Here is a 13,667-nt window from a genome sequence, read left to right on the forward strand (position 1 = left end):
ATACTTGAATGACAGGGCAGAATAATTCTATGAGCTAAAGATGGGATCCATAACATATGATGAGTACACTAGCATATTCCTGCAGTTGCTGAGGTATGTGCCTTATCTTATTGAGGAAAAGGCCAAGATTCAGAGGTTCATTAGTGGATTATTGGTTGCATTAAAAGACAAGATCGAGTTCGATGAGCCTAGATTATTGGAGGATGCCATCTGAAAACTAAGGCAATGTTATCAACAATCAAAGCGCATAAGTAAGACTAAGCTAGATTGGAGAGGTAATGCAAAGAACAAATGAAAATGGGACAAGAAGCGACAAAGACCTCAAGCTTTAGGTAACAAGGAGAATGTTGCACCACCTAAGAGGTTTAACGCATCAGATAGAGGACAGGGACACAGATCTGAGGAGCAGAATGAGTAGCTCGTCCAGTGTTGGACCTTGTGGAGGAGATAATCGTATGAGAGGTTGTGCACAGTACTAGAGTGGTAGGCCTAAGATATACAGTGCGATGGAGGCATATGATGTTGGAGATGTTGGTCAGAGTATTCCACTTATCTATGCAGCATTGGATAAAAAACAGGCAGAGCATCAGGCATCTATCATTGAGATGGATGGTAAGCTTTATGATCAAGTTATTTCTATTTTTATTGACCCTGGATCTAATTATAGTTATGTTAGTCCTGACTTGGTGGATAAGTGTGGTTTGAGTAAGAAATTACATGAAGAGTCTTGGTTAGTGCAGTTGGCTACAGGTACGCAGAAGTGAGTTCATCATTGGGTAAGAGCTTATGCATTTGATTTGAATGGTATGCGTACTGCAGCACATTTAAATATATTACCATTGGGTTCATACAATATGTTGTTGGGCATGGATTGGTTGTATCTACATAGAACCAACATAGACTGCGATGACAAAGCTATTGAGTGTGTTGATGACAATGGAGAAACAAGAGTCTTACAAGGTAAGAAGAAAGTTACATCAGTTAGGATGGTGACAACTATGCAAGAAAAGTGTAGCCATAGAAAAGGGTGCAAGCTATTTGCAGTACACATTTCTAATCACAAGGGTAAGGAAGTTAAGGATGCAGATGCGTTGAGCAGGTATTTAGTTTTACAGTTGTTCAAGGATGTATTTCCTGAGGATATTTCAGAGTTGCCACCTCACAGGGAGGTAGACTTTTCTATTGAGTTAGTGTCAGGGGTAGCTTCCGCGTTAAAAGAACCTTATAGGATGAACACACTTGAGTTGGTTGAGTTAAAGTTGTAGTTGAAGGAAATGTTGGACAAAGGGTACATTACGTCAAGTGTATCACCTTGGGGTGCACCGTATTGTTTGTGAAGAATAAATATGGTACTCTCATATTATGCATTGAATATAGGTAGTTGAACAAAGTGACCATTAAGAACAGGTGCCCATTACCGAGGATTGATGACTTGTTTGATCAACTGAAGGGAGCAGCAGCTTTCTTTAAGATCGACTTGATATTTGGATATCATCAGATATGAATCAAAGAAGAAGATATTTACAAGACTGTGTTCAAGACCAGGTATGGGCATTATGAGTTTGTTGTAGTTCCATTCGGTTTCACTAATGCTCCAGCTACATTTATGTGCTTGAATAATAGTGTGTTGCATCTGTATTTGGATAATTTTGTTTTTGCGTTCATTGATGATATACTGATATATTGTAAAAATGAGAAAGAGCATGTTGAACATATAGCAGTAGTGTTGAGTTTGTTGAGATGTCATCAATTGTATGCTAAACTCAGCAAATGTAGTTTCTTTCAGACCAAGGTACACTACTTGGGATTGTTATCTCCAAGGAGGGCATTGCAGTAGATCTAGAGAAGATAAGGGCCATCATGGAGTGGGTAGCTCCTAAGAGTGTGGATGAGGTGAGATATTTCATGGGTTTGGAAAGCTATTACAAGAGGTCCATAAGGAACTTCTCACAGATTGCTTATCCTATCACAACATTGTAGAGGAAAAGTAAGAATTTTGAATGGACAAAAGAGTGTGAGGCTAGTTTTGAGCAGCTTAAGCAGTTGTTGACACATGCACCAATGCTACAGATTGCAGATCTGGACAAAGAGTTCATAGTGTGCATAGATGCTTGCAAGAGAGAACTTGGTAGAGTCCTTATGCATGATGGACAAGTGGTATGTTATGAGTCTTGGAAACTAAAAAATCACGAGCATAACTACCCGACACATGATCTTGAGTTAGCAGCGATCATACATGCATTGAATATGTGGAGGTACTATCTTCTTGGTAGGAGGCTTGTACTGATGAGGGATCATATTGGGTTGAGGTATTTGTTTGACCAGCTGAATCTGAACACCAAGCAGGCTAGATGGTTGGCCATGATCAATGAGTTTAATATCGAGAGAAGGTACATCAAGGGTAAAGAGAATAGGGTGGAAGATGCTCTCAGTAGATGAGTACAAGTACACCACTTAGCAGCTATGATCTCCTATGGGACATATTTACAGGATAGGATCTTGCAGGCAGGTCAGTAGGATGTCATATATATGGATATTATGCATAGGTTGCAGAAAAATACAGGTGCAGGTGATAGTACTAGTACAGGTACAGGTGATGGTACAAGTACATGTAGTTGTACATGTACAGGTACAGGTACATGTGATGGTATAGGTACAGGCAATGGTACAAGTACGGGTATAGGTACAGGTACAGGAACAGGGAGTGGTACAGGTATAGGTGCAAGTACACAGGATATGGACTATTGTCTTTCAGCAGATGGATTGGTCAGGTTCCGAGATATGATATATGTTTCGAATAGCAGTGAGCTCAAGAAGGTGATCTTGAGGGAGTTTCATGTGAAACCTTATTCAGGTCACTTAGGTTCTTAGAAGACATTGACAGCAGTGAATAAATTCCACTATTGGCCATATTTGAAGAGGGATGTAGCAGATTTTGTAGCAAGGTGTTTTGTCTGTCAACGAGTCAAAATAGAGTGTAAACATCCAGGTGGACTACTACAACTGATCATGATTCCAAAATGGAAATGGGGATCCATTTCCATGGATTTCATCACATGGTTGTCGAAGACAGTGAAGCGGCATGATTCCATCATGGTCATTGTGGACAGGTTAACAAAGGTTGCACACTTCATTCTAGTGAAGTCTATGTACTCAGCTAGCGATGTGGCATAGGTATTCATCAGAGATGTGGCTAGACTACATGGTGTTCCAAATAAGATTGTGTTAGAAAAGGATGTGAATTTCACTTCCAAGTTTTAGAAGGAGTTGATTCTAGGTTTGGGCACAGAGTTGACCTTCAGCACAACTTATCATCCGCAGAAAGAGAGGGTCAACAAGATATTATAAGACATGATGAGGATGTATGTGATGCATCAACAATGAAAGTGGGAGGATTATTTTCCCTTGGTAGAGTTCGCATACAAAAATGGGTATCAAGAATCATTTAGGATGAGTCCTTTGAGGCATTATATGGGCGGATTTGTAACACTCCCATTAGTTATAGTGGTCTAGTTAATAGGGTATTGATTGGACCAGATATGTTGGCAGACATGGAACAGGAAATGCAGGTGATCAAGAAGAATCTAAAGGCAGCACATAAGAGGAACAAGAGTTATGTAGATCAAAACATGTTGTTCAAGGAGTTCCAGGTTAGGGAACTTATGTACTTGCTCATCGAACCGAAGACAATCTCCTTGCGAATTGGATCATGTGCCAAGTTGGTACCACGGTTTTGTGGACCCTTCATCATTATTGAGAGGATTGGGCTAGTAGCCTATTGAATTGCACTTCCTATGACAGTGAAAGTCCATGATGTTTTCTATGTGTCATTGCTTTAGAAGTATGTTAAAGATGTTGATCATGTGATTAAATGGTCCGTATTGCAGGTGGAACCATATGGAGAATTTTAGTCAGTGCCTTAGTGTATATTGCAAAAAAAGGTACTCATGCTCCGGAGCCAAGCAATCGAGCAAGTTAAAGTGCAATGGAAGAACTTTGGGCCCGATGAAGCTACATGGGAGATGGTGGATAAGATGCGGGATGTGTATCCTTCCTTGTTTGATGGTTGAGGCAAAGCAGTTTTGCCTTGGTGTTTTTGGTATGGTGTTTTGGTATATGCTTTGGTATATGTTTTGGTGATGTTGGTTTATGTACATATGTATATGGATGTAAACACCACCATGATTTTTGTTATAAAGCTCCAATAAGAGGTATGGGTGTCATGTCATTATGATATTATGTTGTTATGTTTTTATGTTGGTTTGCTTCTTAGCAAGTTGATCATTGTAAATACTGCATCAAGCTAAGTTATAAAACTCCATCGACAATATGTGCTTACATCAGTTTTGTGGTTATAGATGTTTTCGAAAACCGAATACGGTGTTCCCCCAAGGGGGAGGGTTCTGTAAAAACCTTGGTGAAAATTCCCTGTAATAAAAGTTAATAAAGGCAAAATAATAACCACGGATAATGGGACACTTATTCTAAGATTAATTTTGGGCACAATCCTAGTGATGGGGATCGCTTGTGATGCTTTATGGCAAAGGAAATTGGAATAGGAAATGGCTAAGGCTTTTGAATGGAAAAATGGCATTTTTGACACATTTATTTATGAAAATAACGGAAATTAGGAGAAATGGAGGTGAAAGGTCACAGGTTGCATGTGAGAAGGAAAATAATGAAAAATGAAGAAATTAGAGGCCTGATTCATAAAAAGGCCTCTAAGGATCAGTTGGTAACATTTTTTCAGTTCGGTTTTGGAGCTCTCTCATTATTCTCTCTCTCCCTCATACTCTTGGAGACTTAGAGTTTCTTGGAGCACTCTTGATAGATGTGGCATACTTGGATTTTTTGAGAAAGAAGGCAAAGGAAGAGCAGGAAAGCACAGGAAGGCATCGGGATCAGCATCTACATCAGACTTGCATGTAGGTACCAAGTTGCATGTATGTTTCCTTCACTAGTTTTGGCATGCATGGCATATGCATGTAGATTCTTGGTCATGATCTTTCATTGGCATGGAGGATTACCTGGATTGATAGTGGATTGCCTAGCCTTGCCATTTCCTGGATAACCATGGTGATTGTGGGTTTACGATCATTGTTTGTTTTGGTTGGTTCTCATGTTTCCTTAGCTTGGGTTGAGTTACTAGTTCCTAGAGCCTTGGTTGGACAAACACTCTAGAAGCCCTATAACAGCTTGGGTTGAGCTACTAGTCTCGTAGCCTTGGTTGGGCAAACAATCTGGATCCCTTAGTGGGTTGAGTTACTAGTCTTGGACCTTTGGTTGGACAAACGCTCTGGAGCCCGACAGCAACTGTGGGTTGAGTTACTAGTCTTAGAGCCTTGGTTGGAACAAATGCTCTAAAGCCCTGGATGGCTAGCATAGAGACCAATCTGATAATGGTTTAATGATGTCCGACCATGAGGTGGAATAATTGTTTAATGGGTTGATGTGGATGGCCTATGGAAGAAGTAAATAAGTTTTGATTGGTGTGTTCTATGAGATCCCACATTCATGCTTGGAATATGGCACGGGGATGAATGGATGAAGAGAGATTTGGCTAGGCCATTCTACGGTCAGGTGGAGAGTGGAAGTCCCCTCCCTAGTTTGGATTTTGCATCATTAATGAAAGGTTATTTCCCCTTGTATTTCTATGAGAATTATGCTCAATTATATGTGGTTTATATAGTTGTGATTTCATGGATAATTTTTTTCCTATTATTCTGGTTATGTATGTGTTATTTTTACAGCATCTATGTATGGATTTCATCATGTTTTTACTTGTAATTGAATGATCAATGTATATATGACCTAATGGATGGAATGGAAATTTATGTGTTAAGACATCAATATTTCTTAGCGATTCTCAGCTAAGTATGAGACCCCTATTCTCATAACTATTATTTATACCTGTAGATTACATATGCATGATATGTTTGACGAAATGCCTATCATGGCTAGTAAGGGTCCAGTCAAGGTCTTGAACAAGTATTTTCTTTAGTAATGTCATTTACATGCTATTTTACTAATTTGCAGAGATGGTTCAATTTTGGGCAGTGACCTGGGCTCTGGGCCTGAAAAAGTGGCTCAAATCCTGGAGTCGTTGGCATAGCACTAATAGATTTGGTCTTTGGTCACTAGCAGGCAAGCCTATGAGAGTGGATTTGGGTTTCTATTCGCACTCATGCCTATACCATGAGAGAAAATGACGCTTGAATTGTTCAAAAGATTAGTGGGACCCCAAGGCAAGCAGTCTAAAGTACTGGATTAGTTCCTGAGGGTCTTGTAGCTGGTGATTAATGTTTGTATGGTGTGTTTCCATCAGTTCCACCTCCTTAATGTGACTTATGAGGTCGAATCATATCATAGTGGTCTCTTGTCGCATGTTTACCCCAAATGGTCGGTTGCTTGGATAGATGCGGGAGGAGGGTGTTACAGTATCAAGTTGCATGTATGTTTTCCTCACTAGTTTTGGAATGCATGGCATGTGCATGTGGTTTAGTGGTCATGATTTTTCATTGGCATGGAGGATTCCCTGGATTGACAGTGGATTTGCCTAACTTTTCCATTTCCTAGATAGACATGGTGTTGTGGGTTCTTTTCTTTGTTTTTCTAGTTGGTTCTCATGTTTCCTTTAGCTTGGGTTGAGTTACTAGTTCCTGAAGCCTTGGTTGGAAAAATGCTCTGGAGCCTTGTAACAAATTGGGTTGAGTTATTAGTCCTGAAGCCTTGGTTGTACAAATGCTCTAGATCCCTTGGTGGGTTGAGTTACTATTCCTAGAGCCTTGATTGGACAAATTCTTTGGAACCCTATAGCAGCTGTGGGTTGACTTACTAGTCCTGGAGTCTTGGTTGGAACAAATGCTCTAGAGCCCTAGAAGGCTTGGGTAAAGACCAATCTAGTGATGGTTTGTGATGTTTGATCATGATGTGGAACCATTGTTTGATGGGTTGAAGTGATTTGGCCTCTAGAAGCTCTGGATGGTTTTGATTTATGTGTTTTATGAGATCCCACATTCATGCTTGGAATATGGCATGGGGTGACTAGTTGAAGAGAGATTTCGATCAATGATGTCTATGGTCAGGTGGTTCGTCGAAGTCCCGAACTTGGTTAGCCTTTGCATCATTAATATGAGGTTATTTATCCTTGTTATTTCATGAGTATTATATTGGTTTATATGGTTGTTATTTCCTTGGTATTTCTGTTTTTATTATGTTGGTTATGAACATGTAGTATGACAAGGGCTATGTATGGCTCTCATCATGTTTTGACTTGTAAATGAATGAACAATGTAGTTATGGCCTAATAGATGAAATTACAGCTAATGTGATGAGGCGTCAATGCTTCTTAGCGATTATCAAATAAGTATGAGACCCTTATGCTCAGTTATGTTGTTAAGACTTGTAGCTTCTATGTTTGTGACATGTTTGACGAAATGCCTGTCATGGAGAGTAGGGGTCCAGTCTAGTCCTTGTCAATGTTTTTGAAAATGTATCATTGTTCCATAGTGATAATTCATTTATCAACCTATAATTGAGTTATGGGTAGTGACGTGGGCTCTAGGCCTGAAAAAGTGGCACAAATCTTGGAGTCGCAGGCACAAGTCTGAGGAGAAAAGTCCCCAGACGCATGCATACCCATGTTGTTGGAGCATCTAGAACCTCCTAGATGTATGCTTGTCCATATCAAGGGAGTGTCTGGGGGTTTAATCATCTAAAAACTCAGTGGGACCCAGGGACTAGTTACCTGAGTGGTTGGGATGGATCCTAGGAGTTTTGTTGCTTATGTAGAAGGTTTGTATGGTGTGTTTTCGTTGATTCCACTTCCTTAACTAACACATAGGGATTTGAATCATATCATAGTAACTTCTCATCACATGTTTATCCCAGTTAGCCAGTTACTTGGGTATATGTGGGAAGAGGGTGTTACACTCTAGTAATGTTATGTAATGTTGCTATGCTCTGGTCATTGTTCAGAGGTAATGTCATGATGTATGGTAATGGAATGGTGATCATCTTTTAAATTCTAATATTCATTTTGATGTGTGGTGACATCTTTTATTTTTGTTGATTATATATTTAGTGTAATTATGGTTCTTTGATTACATAAATTATTGCACCTTTGGGTGAAGAGGGGTGATTTGAACAATAATGATTGATACCTAAATCTTTATTTGAATGTTGTGGCATGAATATTAAAGATCTATTAAAGGTCTACAATATTGATTGTTTGCTAAGAATTATTAGTAATATGGAAGTTGGTAATGTTAGTTGTACTGATTAAATTCTTGCACAACCATTTATGTCTCAACATATTGCTGCAGGGGAGACCTTCCCAATTAAGTGAATTGATAATGCAAATTCCTAGGCTATAATGGACCCCCTCAATTGTGATTGCACATGACAAAATATTTGTGGGTCCTTTCGAGTTTGAAAGAGAAGCAGAAAGGAAAAAAATTGCATAAAAGAAAAATCACATTTAAATGCGCTCTTAATTTGGCACATTGTAACTTTTTCTCAAATCAATAAACTTCACCAATATATCCTCCTCCCCTTCTTTTCATTTTACTGTTATTCATTTATTTTTTGAGTGTGGAAAAATCTATCATGACTAAGTGTCAAACAATAATGAGGGCAACCATCACTAGGTGATATCTATGATTGCACATTGACTCATCACTGTCTAGATAAAAACCAATTTCCCTGTAAATGACTAGCTAGTGCTTCATAAGGTGACAAACTTCTACTCCTTATACATGTTTCCTTTTGTTTGAGAAAGATGACTTCTTAGCTGATTTAAATAAATTTCAGGTCTTCTTAGAGGATCAAAAAGTAGCTTTAACTTAGATAATATCCATAATAAAGCTAATATTTATTGTGGTCATTGCTTAAGCTATGTTTAGTGGAGTTATGTACTTTCTAGTATCTTTTAGCCTTAGACCCATATATGTGACTAGTGACTACCTTTAGTTGCAATTTAATGTATCATCCAAAAAATTTATCTATATTATCTTTTACATTTTTTGTTTTTAAGAGAAATGTACATCCCTAAAAAAATTATAAAGCACTTCCCCTTATTTTAGATGATAATTAAAGTAAACAATATTTTGCAAAAACTAAAAACTTTAGACTATTACAAATAATATTATCATTAAAAATTCCACATACCACTTAAATAAATTAAATTGAGATTAATGGAGAAAATAATTGCCCTCAAAGGTAAATATGATGTAATATTTAACATTTTGATAACATAATAACATGATTATTATTATTACGTCGTAACGCGATCCCTCTAGGAAGAACTCCCCTCCCATGCCACCTGTGCTTTTGTGTGTCAATTATTTGAGTGCTAGATGGTAGAAATAACTTGGGACAATGGATTGTTTTGACAGTTATTAGTCAGTTATGAAATCCTCCCTACAGAGCCTGGTCGCAAAAAACTCTAAAAATGAGCAACAAGGTAATTAAATGCAAGATTCAAGTCAAGGGGTTCTCAGGTTCTTCGGTAATTGCTTGGTCTGTGGAATTTGACAAGCTGCCAAAGTCCTGACTCAATCCTTCAAGGTAAACCCAAATGTTTCTTTCTTCTCCGATGGGTACCAACAATTTACATTGAACAATTTATAAGTTTTATTTACAATTTATGGTTTCTGCATAGGGTTCCGATGGGGCTGATTCACTACCCCTAGTTTGGTATAACACAGGATCTTTTCCAAGAAGTCATTCATGTACTTTCATTTTTTGGGTTTTGTACCATGTCTAGGTTGCTAATGGTGACTTCATTTGTAGGATTTCTTTCTAGTCTAGGTAACTAACTTCAATGACTTTTGATGAAAATTCTTTTAGTGTCTTTTTAAATTGGTCAAGTTATGCATCATTTATGGAGTACAAAAAGAATATAGCACTGAAGCAACACTAATGGGTTAAACATGCAATTTATAGTCACTTTTTATTCATAACATCCCTATATTTGTAATGTTGTAAGTTGTGTAATCTATGTTTTGGATCTCTGAGTGAGAATATCTGCATTTGACAAAATTATTAAGTAGAATATATTCAAAAATTGTTGTTGAATGATACAAAAGCCATTGTATTACCTACAAATTGTGTCGTCTTGTTCAAATAGCTTAAATCAGTGTGATTCAAATGATAAATGTCACAGATTTGTCTTTTTGGATGAACATGCTTCAACATCCATACATTTTGAGTTCCTGGAATATGGTCAAATCGTGTAAATAAACAAGTTTTAATGGTATTTTTGGTGTCCTTCTAGTCAAGTTTTACTTTGGCGCTATTTCCATGCACATGCCTTCATGGGACATACACAATTCTATGAGTGAATTTGGAATTTCAATGCCCATTATCTAAGATCCGAATATCTAATTTTCCATATCACTCCAAGATCTCGAATAATTTGCATCAGAACAAACAAATTATTATTTTAATTGCCATGAATTTCAATATGTTTTCATTTTTTGGACTGACTTGATTAGAACTTGGCATAATTCCAATGGTGATGTGCATATCTACCATTTCCATATATAAGAGAACAATGGGCTTTCTAGAGTTTAAGTGTCTATACTGATTTGTTGTTATATACATGTACATTGAACTATGTCTGCATTCATGTCATGTTGGTTGTTTTCACTGGCTTATTTCTCATGGGCTCCAATCGAATGCCTTAATATCAGCTATATGTCTGAAAATTATACCTGGTTTAAAAGCGGTGGAGATCAAGTTTGAGGTTAGAGTACTCCCGAGACCTTCCATTGGTTGGCTTATTAAAAACACATTCCCATTGTTTCGTCATCTACTTTCTTGGTACATGTCATGTGATGAAAGTAGCAAAGTGATAATTATAGGGTAGATGCCTCACTAATAATAGAGATCCATGTTTAAGGAAAGATTGTTGCAAAAAAAAAAGTTAGAGAGTAATACGAGGAGAATCATTATTTTAGATCCTGAATTTCCATATGGATCTTTATATGTTGTAACTGTGAGATTTAAAAAACCAGTACAATTCACTTCCAAGATTTCAAAAATCAGTACAATTGATTTCCAAGAGTCAACAAAAAAAAAATGTTTTTTGTAAACAAAAAATGTTTTAAAAAACAAACCATACTTGCAAACATGGTTGAAATTGCACCGTGTATGTTGGATTATAATATTGAATAATTAAGTCATTCATTAGTTGACGATGTGGCAGACTTCCTTTATCTCCCCCCACAACCTAGTCAAGACATCGATTGCTCCCATTTTCACCATTACTCTCCCAAACTTCTTTCTCCAAATGGACATATACTTGGACTTTCTCTTCACCATTCCAGTTGTTGATGGATTCAACTTCAATGTCTGATCAGAGGTTAACACTCCAAAATTTAATTGAAGATCCACATAATATTTCTCATCTAAACATCTAGGCGTTAATGAATCCGAAGGAACTGTGGGATCAAAGTTTGAATTAGAATTTTGCATGGGGAATTTGGTTTTGAGTAATGAAGCGAATCGAAGGTACATACTTCGATAGTGATTTCCTATTCCACTAAAATTGAAAATCATATCTACATTGAATAAATAAAAATGTGAAACCCAATAGGGTGGGCCCTTGAAAATTAATAGAAGATTAAAGGATGAATATGATGAGGGCATGCCATGCATTCATCTGAATCACATAACTACATGGATTCTTGTGATGATTAATTAGTAGCTACCTGATAGAGTGAACATGTCTTACCAAGACATATGTTTCGCAACAAAATTGTGTGTGAGTTGGTGTACATTGAATTGTGGTGGGGGTAAATTCCCTGGGATTTCAAATGCTTGAGAGATCTTTTGTCTCTTCATCCTCCCAAATTAATCCTCCAACCTACATCAATATAAAATATGATTAATTTATGTATAGAGATAGTTTCCAAGTCAAATATTAATAGTAACAGTATTGAGTATTAATCACCCACCCAATAGGCGATATCTCTTGGAGCGAAAGCAACGTATGTATGCACATGAGACGACATTCATATATTTGGCTTCCAATATCGACTTTGCTTCATTGATTACTTTGAACCCACGCAGTCTCAGATTATTTGTCGGCCAGTCTTTCTCTATGCCTCTCTATCAAATTATTAATGAAAAATGTGTCACGTAAAATTATGCTAAAGCTGTTGAGCCACGGCCAAATAGGGCATAGAGTATCGCCATGCAAGCTCAATTGAAGACTGCATTTTTGGACTATTGAGAGGGGAGAATGAAAGCAATGGGAGAGAATGGAGTGGAATCTTTTCACCTCTACATACAACCAAAGCAATGGAATAGACAAAAGACATGGTGAAACGACATATAGATTAATGAAACTTATAGAGAGTGAGAGTCGAATGTTTTCTAATAGTTTTAATAACATTTTGGAATTCAACATATATTATCTCAATGTTTTGAAACTACTAAAAATTTATTAAGAATCTTTTGATATTATCTCATGTTTTGAAACTAAAAATTTATCGAGAATCTTTTAATATCATCGATTGGATTGTGTATATAACATAAGATATTCTCAAAATATTAAATCTTAGCCATTCGTAATTAATCATATTTAAAGAATAGAAATTCCTCAAAATCTATTCTAAAATAAACAATACATATGACATACTATTACATAAAAATAATATATATGATTATATTGAATAAGATTTAATTTAGCGGGAAATTATATAAAAATAAAATAAAATATTCATTAAACAAAACAAAAGGCATGGTTGGTATAATAAATATTACAGTATCCAGATAAGATGTTTCACAAGTGCATAAACCTCTGTTGGTTTAAGTGTAAGATTCTAGTTTGGTCATTTTTACATAAATATTTAACATTTATATGTCAGTTCAATTAAAAAAATAAAACATTAAAAGTAATAAACAAAAAGTTAAAAGTAATAAATAAAAAGTTAAAAGTAATATAAAGAGGATGTCTGTAAACATTTAAATGTTGGCTCAATTAATAATAAAAAATTAATGTTAAAGTCAATTTGTTATATTTTTCTTTTGTTATTAACTTGTGGATATGCTTTGTTACAATACCATGGCTCACCAATACCACATGCGCAAAAGCCATAACTTATTTCAATGGTCTAACTTACCCTAATGTTTTTGTATGTTAGGATGTCTCAACACAATCTTATGTCATAAATTGTCGTGGAGATTCAATTTTTATTTTCAGCTAAGAGCATATCCTCTCTTATGCACTGTGCAATTGTACAGCATGTTCTCGATGGAATCTTTTAGCTTGCCACTGCCCAGGGAGAGACGAGACACACAGGGCAGTGTCCACTCAGTTGAATTTTAATTTTGTTGAACTACAAACACGAACTAGGTAGAGTTAAGTGATACCAATAGGAAGCGAAGCGGCCGAAGAGAACGTTGAACCGGACTTGGGCACTTTTTTCGGCATTGCCCCCATTCTACAAGCCTCCAAAAGGAAGAAAAGGCATATTCCTATCATATTCATATTTCTCTAAGGAAGAAAAGGCAGCTTCACCTTCAACAGAAACACTCCATAAACCAGATTTGTTTTCTGAGACCGAATTCGAAGCACGAGAAAAGGAAGAGACGACATACAAGCTTGATCTAAAGTCACACCAGATAGCTACCGCGAGATCTGAAAGTCTCGTTGGGTG

The sequence above is a fragment of the Pinus tabuliformis genome, chromosome 1_1 (assembly GCF_031772625.1).
Source record: "Pinus tabuliformis cultivar Carrire ecotype Pingquan chromosome 1_1, CPIR1, whole genome shotgun sequence".
Classification (NCBI taxonomy): Eukaryota; Viridiplantae; Streptophyta; class Pinopsida; order Pinales; family Pinaceae; genus Pinus; species Pinus tabuliformis.